We start from the raw sequence: 7413 nt of genomic DNA, 5'->3' as shown, positions 1-7413 counted from the left end.
ATGTTCATAAGTGAACTCCCATATCACATATATCTTCTACATGTGAAATTTCCTGATGATTCTAAGCTATTAAAATGTGTTAACTTTTTCATTTATTCTTATATTTATAATGCTATAAGAGTAGAAAATTTTAAGAGTTTCTTCCCTCACAATGTGAGTTTATCTGGGTCCTGAACATCAATAAATCAAATATAAAGCAAAGGCTTATCAATATATTTTTTCAAAGGCACAATAAAGTCATTTTTCTGGTAAAAGAGTTTTTATCTGTTCTACTATAGCAACTCCTTAGTATTTGTCAGAATATCCAATGTCTGTTTCAGTAGCTTTGTTTGGTATACAGCAGAGGAGAAAATGTTTCACATAAATAGTTAAATATTCTATTTTTTAGGGATTAAAAAATTAAAGTAGCATCATATTTTCAAAGAAATAACTGTAGGAAAATTTTATTCAATATTTTTAGCTCTACTATGAAAACTATTTCTGAAATATCTCAAATTTGACTGAAATGGCACTACTTATTCAAAACGCCAATAAACCACTATTGTATGACAGGAAAATGTACATTTACTAGAATTCTTATTAAGCAAAGGATTATTTTAAAAAGGATATTTGGGGGCTCATTTATGCAAAAAAGAATTAGTTGTGGAAGAGTATATTTTCTTTAAAAAGCATAGGACTAAGTAATGCAGTATCTAGTTTGTTGTGGAAGTTATTACCACAGTAGTCCAATTTATCTAATTCACTGAACTTTATTTTCTCTTAAAAATACCAATAAGAATACAGGTTGAGGGGCCTCCCCTGGTGGCGCAGCGGTTGAGCGCTGGGTTGCGAGGCTGCCCGTGGCCTCTGCGGCGCCGGTTTGATCCCGGGCTGCTCCCCGGCCACCGGAGGAGGGTCCCACATGGCGCGCAGACCTCTCCTGCCGCCCGCTGCTCCCCTCAGCAGTGTACTTCGGTCCTTCTGCCTGCTCTGCTCCCTGCTCTGGCTCTGGTGAATTCTCTCACCCTCCGGCGCTTCTGACTGTACCCAGTGCTTGTATAAACCAAACAAACAAACAAACAAACAAATAAATAAATAAAAAGCATGCCTCTATTAAAAAAAAAAAAAGAATACAGGTTGAAGTCTTAGATATCAGATATCAATGATGATCTCTAGCTAAAATAAGCTAGAAGAAAAATGTTTCCATATGTTTCCAATAGTTCGGACATCATGGCCCATCAGTGAGAGAATATATTTCTGGCATGTTGAAAAGGTTGTAGCTACTTGGCCATAACATGCAGGGTTTGAGTAACTTCAGAACACTCCAGCCCTTATCATTCAAATTGCACAACATCAGCCAGATTTCTAGGGTTTGTTTTGGTTTGGTTTTATAGAACTCTTTTTCCCCCTATGTTCCACATAAGTGACACCATCCAGTATCTATTTTTCTCCTTCTGACTTATTTCACTCCTCCAGCTCCACCTATGTCAACAAAAATGGCAAGAGTTTATCATTTTTTATAACTGAGTTGTATTCCAGTGTAACTACATTTTAGGAAGATGTGCTGTAATCCACTCACTTGTCTGTGGGCACTTCTGTTGTTTCCAAAAGTTGACTACTGTAAACAGGGTTGCAATGAAAAGAGAAATGTATATATCCCTTTGAACTAGTGTTTTTGCATTCTTCATGTAGACACCTAGGAGTGGGATTACTGGGTGACACATAGATCCATTTTTAATATTTTGAGAAATCTCCGTATTTTTTTCCATAGGGGCTAGGCCAGCCTACATTCTCACCAACAGTGTACAAAGGCTCCTTTTCCTTCACATTCTTGCCAACACTTGCTGTTGTTTTAATGTTCGTTGTCACTTATCACAAGGGATATGCGAATCAATACCACAATAAGATACCACCTCACCTGGGAGAATGGCCCATATCAAAAGGACTAGAAACAAGTATTGTCAAGGATGTGGAGAAAGAGGAATCTTCATATATACCTTGTGGGAATGTAAACCGAAACAGTCCCTAAGGAAAACAGTATGGAGATTCTTCAAAAATTTTTTTAATTTAAATATAAAACTGTTAGGGGGAAAGAATGTCCTGAGCGAATTCCATGTAGGCTTTGTGGATGCCACCCCCATTCCATCAAGATCCTGGGAACTACAAATCCCATGATCCCCAAAGGGAAGTTGCAAGGACCTAAGGGCGAAGTTAAGCAGCCATTTTCTCTGTTTGTAAATAAAAACCAGCCATCTTAGTGGGGTTGGGGGCTCACTTGGCTCGTGCTCTTGGCCAGGCAGATTTTCTCTGGGTGGGTGACTTGGGATTCCAGGTCAGGGGAACGGGTAGGATGCATTTAACACTTTATCTCCCTCTTTTCTCCCTGAATTGTACATTTCCTCATTCCCCTTCCCTTGTAAATAAGCCCTTTGTTAACTTTTAATGTGTGCCTGTAGTTTAAGTCCCCTTTAAGTGTGCGGGTGAGGACCCACATTCAGGCAACCCATTTTAGAGCAGGGTGGCCCTGTAATAAAGCTACAATGATCCAGAAATTCCACTTATAGGTATCTATCTGAACAATATGAAAACACTAATTTGAAAAGATATCCACATCCCTATGTTCATTGCAGCACTATTACAATAGCCAAGGTGTGGAAATAACTCCTGTCCATTGGTAGATGATTAGATTTTAAAAGTTGTGAGATATATACAGATATAGATATAGATACAGATGTAGATAGATAGGTACACACACACAATGAAATACCACCAAATATTAAAAAAAAAGTTTTGTCATTTGTGACAACATGGATGGAACTTGAGGGGATTATGCCAAGTGAAATAAATCAGAGGGAAAAAGATGACAGATGCTGGATGATTTTACTCATATGTGGAATATAAAGAAAAAAAGCAAACAGACAAAACAAAAATAAACCTTTGGATTCTGACAACAAAACTGAGTCTACAGCTATGTCAACACCAAAGGCAAGAGTTTATCATTTTCTATAACTGAGTTGTATTCCAGTGTATCTATATTTCAGGAAGATGGGATGGGAGGGATGGGAATGAGGTGAGAGAAAAGGGTAGACAGAGGGGATTCTGTGAACTGCGATGGAGGGTCATTAGTTCTCCGATGTAGTGCGATACATTTGAAGTGTCAATCTGTACCCTTGAAATATAGACAATGTTATAAACCAATGTTGCCTCAAAAAAATAGTTTTCCAATAATCTTAACTTAGTATTCTAAATCTTCAATTTTTTCCAAGGATGTATTCTAATTAAGGAATATTTTATTTTTCAGAATAATTTAAAAGTTGGTATCTATCAAAAGACTATAAGGATATGTCCACATTAATACATTTTATATGATATTTGTTTTTTCCTTAGTACTTTGAGATTAATAAGCTAAAAACGTATTGTAAGAGTTCTGATACTAGAACCTAGATATATTTATGCTTTTTTTTCTATTTTTAAATATACACTTTCAAACTCTGGAGATGTGCAAGGTAAGTCTGCATAAAAATATCTCCAAAGGACAGGACTCCCCTGGTGGTACAGGCAGTTGAGTGCAGCACTGCGAAGCTGTCCGCAGCCTCTGCAATGCCGGTTCGATCCTGGCCGGCTAGCGAGGGTTCCACATGGTGCAGTAGACCTCTCCTGTTGCACCCTCAGCAGTGTATTTCTTCATTCTGCCTGTTTTGTTCCCTGCTCTGTCTCTGGTGAATCCTCTCACCCTCCCGCACTTCTGGTCTGTACCCCGGTTCTTGTATAAGTAAATAAATAAATCTTTAAAACAAAAATCTCCAAAGGAAGATAGTGGCAAAGACTTGCATAATTCAGATTGAAGTATCTTGGCAGAGATGAACACTTTTCTATTTATAATTCATCAGTCACACTATCATTTCATCAATCACAAACAGCTTTTACCAATTTTGGATGAATTAGTACAAGTAAGAGATACATAAAGATTTCTTCAAAGACATAATGGCTGTGATTTGAAGAAAATTACAAGACCCACTGCCAAAAGGTATCTTTCCCAGATCTAGGACCTTAAATTCCCATCCTCAGTCACAAAAGATGAAAATTGACATCTAAATTTAAGTTGTAAGTGAGGCGTGAAATGCTGCTGCTGACACTTCCTGTTGCCTAGCAGAAAGCACAACTTGGGGAGGTAAAATGTAGACCTTTGGAGTGGCTTAGGAAAATAAGCTCAAAGTACAAGAGTCAACCTATTCTCCTAAAATATATACAATGTTATAAATCAATGTTGTCTCAAAATCATTCTCAGGGATGTGGAGACTGCTGATTATATAATAATATAAACATAATAATAATGGTCAAGCTTGACCTGTATACAGACTACTGAGGAATCCCAGCAGAAGCATCTGCCTCTATCCAGCAGAATCTGGAACATGTATAAAGAGGTAATGTTTGAGATGAGTCTCAAAGAATAATTAGATCACTCAGAGGAAAGGGAAGGCAGTGTGGGTTGGAACTAGGACTAAAAGGGAGATTTGTGTCAATTAGGAAGGTTAAAAGGAGACTCTGGAATCAAACATATCTAAGTTCAAATCCTGACTCTAAGATGTAGCGGCTGTGAAAATGTTAAAAACTGCTTCATCTCTCTACACATTTTTTCACCTGTGAAATGATAAAATAACATTGATAACATCCGCCTCAAAAGCCTTTGTATGTCTAAATGCATGTAAAATATTGATACTGTGTTTAAAAAATTTAACCATATTAACAGTGACCATAAAAGTCAAAGTGAGAGAAAATGATAGTCTGAGCTAAGTAAATGAGGAAAAGGAAGCCATTTCAGAGGGAAAAGCTGTGATCTTATCAGATACAAATAATGAGGGTGAGGTCAGAGCTAATCTAAAATTTCTCATCTGAGCATCAGGGTACCGATGCCATTAATGGAGAAGAGCATCTTAGGTTGATGAGCAGCCTTGAGAGACAGTGCAAGTGTGAGGAGACTACATGCGCTTCGTGAAACTCCAGAGGGCGCCAGACAGCAGTAATGGAGATTTGAAAACCAAACATGGCTGAGTCACTGCCTGGAGGAGATCTCATAAGCAAACTGCAGAAAAGATTGTCGAAATAGAAAGGACCCAATCAAGCCTTAGCGAAGTCTCAGGGAATAACATTAATTATTGTTAAATTCTCACTGAAAGCTCACCAGAAGATTTATAGTAACGATAATGCTCATTTCTGGCGTGGATAATGGAGTGGATATTGTGCTAAGTGTTTGGATGCATTATTCATTTATTCAACAAATAGTTGTTGAGCATCTAGTACGCCCCATCATAGTTCTCAGAGACAGAGAACTGTGTCTGCCCCAAAGGGAGCTTAGATTACTTACATTGTAATAAAGCAAAAATCAAATAAATTAAATCATGTCAGATTATGATGCGGGGAAGGAAGGAAGGAAGGAAGGAAGGAAGGAAGGAAGGAAGGAAGGAAGGAAGGAAGGAAGGAAGGAAGGAAGGAAGGAAGGAAGGAAGGAAGGAAGGAAGGAAGGAAGGAAGGAAGGAAGGAAGGAAGGAAGGAAGGAAGGAAGGAAGGAAGGAAGGAAGGAAGGAAGGAAGGAAGGAAGGAAGAAGAGGAGAATATGATAGAGGGCAGCAAGAACATGTGGGGAGTCACTGGGGAGAGCAGTTGGGGAAACTTCAGAGTTCACAGCTCCTCCCTCCTGACAATCCTTATCAAGGGGGGAAGAATTCAAGGCTTTGGGAAGTGAAATAACTCTCAGTGTTCCTCGACCAGAAACAAGATATTTCCAACTCCTTTAATAATTATAAGTACAACGTCCTACAAATAAATTAAATAGAAAGTAGATGTGCAGTGATCTAACATGTAAAAGTATGTATTTAAATTTAAAATGCCATTACCTACATTAGCCATTTTAATATGAAAGGTTGTTTTTACTGTTATCTCTGGTTACTGGTACTAATAAATTCATAAAAATTGGTTTCAAGCATCATCGGTGCTTCTGACTTTTCTGGAGAGAACTACTGGGTAATTTATGTAATGATGCCAAAGTTCCAGTAGTAAGATGAAGCACCTTCTCTTTAATTAGCAAATATATTGCAGAAACCAGGAATTTAAACATGTATATTAAATACTCCACTCTACCAGCCTGTCCAGAGGTTGGAGGTCATGATACAACCACCACATTGTCATGGATGAAAAACAAGTGAAAAAGATGCAGGGTCAGGGCCACAGTCACTCCGTACTAATTGGGTGCATCTTCAACTTGGGATCTTGGAGGAACAGGCATGGGCAAATAGCAAGAACTGTCTTTGGAAGAACCAAAAGCCAAAGAAAGAAAGTGCTGGAAGAATATCTAGGGCTTAGATATTTATCTATGTATAAACAAGTATGCTTAGTAAATGAATTGGATCAGTGGCGATTTCAAGTTTGAATAGTGAATGGGCAAAATGCCTTAGCAAGAACTATTCATTTTTTTAAATCAATAAAGTCTTCATAGTTCACAAAAAAATATCAACACACATGATTTTACTTGAACCTCAAAACAACAATGGGGTGCATTTTTATCTGATGTGTTGAGAAGAGTGGTGAGACCCAAGGAGCAGGGTGTTTTGACACTACCTGGGCCAGCGGTTGAGTGGTAAGTTTCAAGCCTGGGAACGAAAACCTGTAGCAGGATGGAGCAGAATCTGCCCTGCAAGGGTGCTGCAGGGATTGGTGAGTTTATTGGGTCAGATGTCCAGACCACAACACTGACAGATCACTGTGATTTTAGGAAGGCTGTGATTTTAGGAAGTTGTGACTTGTGAGATCAAAATGGCTGATAGCAGTACGAGTAAAGCAAAATGAAATACCTAAACAGAAACAGCAGAAGGGGCCTCCCTGGTGGTGCAAGGGGTTAAGCACCGCAATATGAAGCAATCCAAAGCCTCTGCAGCAGGAGTTCAATCCCCAGCTGGCCAGGGAGCAATGCACATGGCGCAGTGGACCTCTCCTGACTCTCCCGCTGCTCCCCTCAACAGTGTATTTCAGTCAGTCTGCCTGTTCTTTTTCCCGCTCTGTCTCTGGTGGATCCTCTCACCCAGTCCCGCATCTCTGGCCTGTACCCCAGCTCTTGTGTACATGAATAAATGAATCTTTAAAATAAAAAAAGAAACAGAAGAAGAAGAAGAAGAAGCTTAGGGAAATCGTGGCTTCAGATGTCAAACTCAAGGAGGGAGGAAAGAGAAATGAAGAAATATGCAGTGGGAGAGAGTGCTATGATAGTAAATAAGCAGTGTTTATGATGATAAATACCTTTCCCTGGAGAGCTTCCATTCTTAATAAGGAAAGGAAACTTTCAATACAAGAAGGCATATGCCAGATCTATAAACATACTGAGTTTGAAACTTATACTTAAAAAGGAATGGTATACGGAAAGAGGTGGGAAAATCTTCGGGA

The sequence above is a fragment of the Talpa europaea genome (genome assembly GCF_964194135.1).
Source record: "Talpa europaea genome assembly, chromosome: 10".
Classification (NCBI taxonomy): Eukaryota; Metazoa; Chordata; class Mammalia; order Eulipotyphla; family Talpidae; genus Talpa; species Talpa europaea.
Note: the sequence above shows the minus strand (reverse complement) of the source record.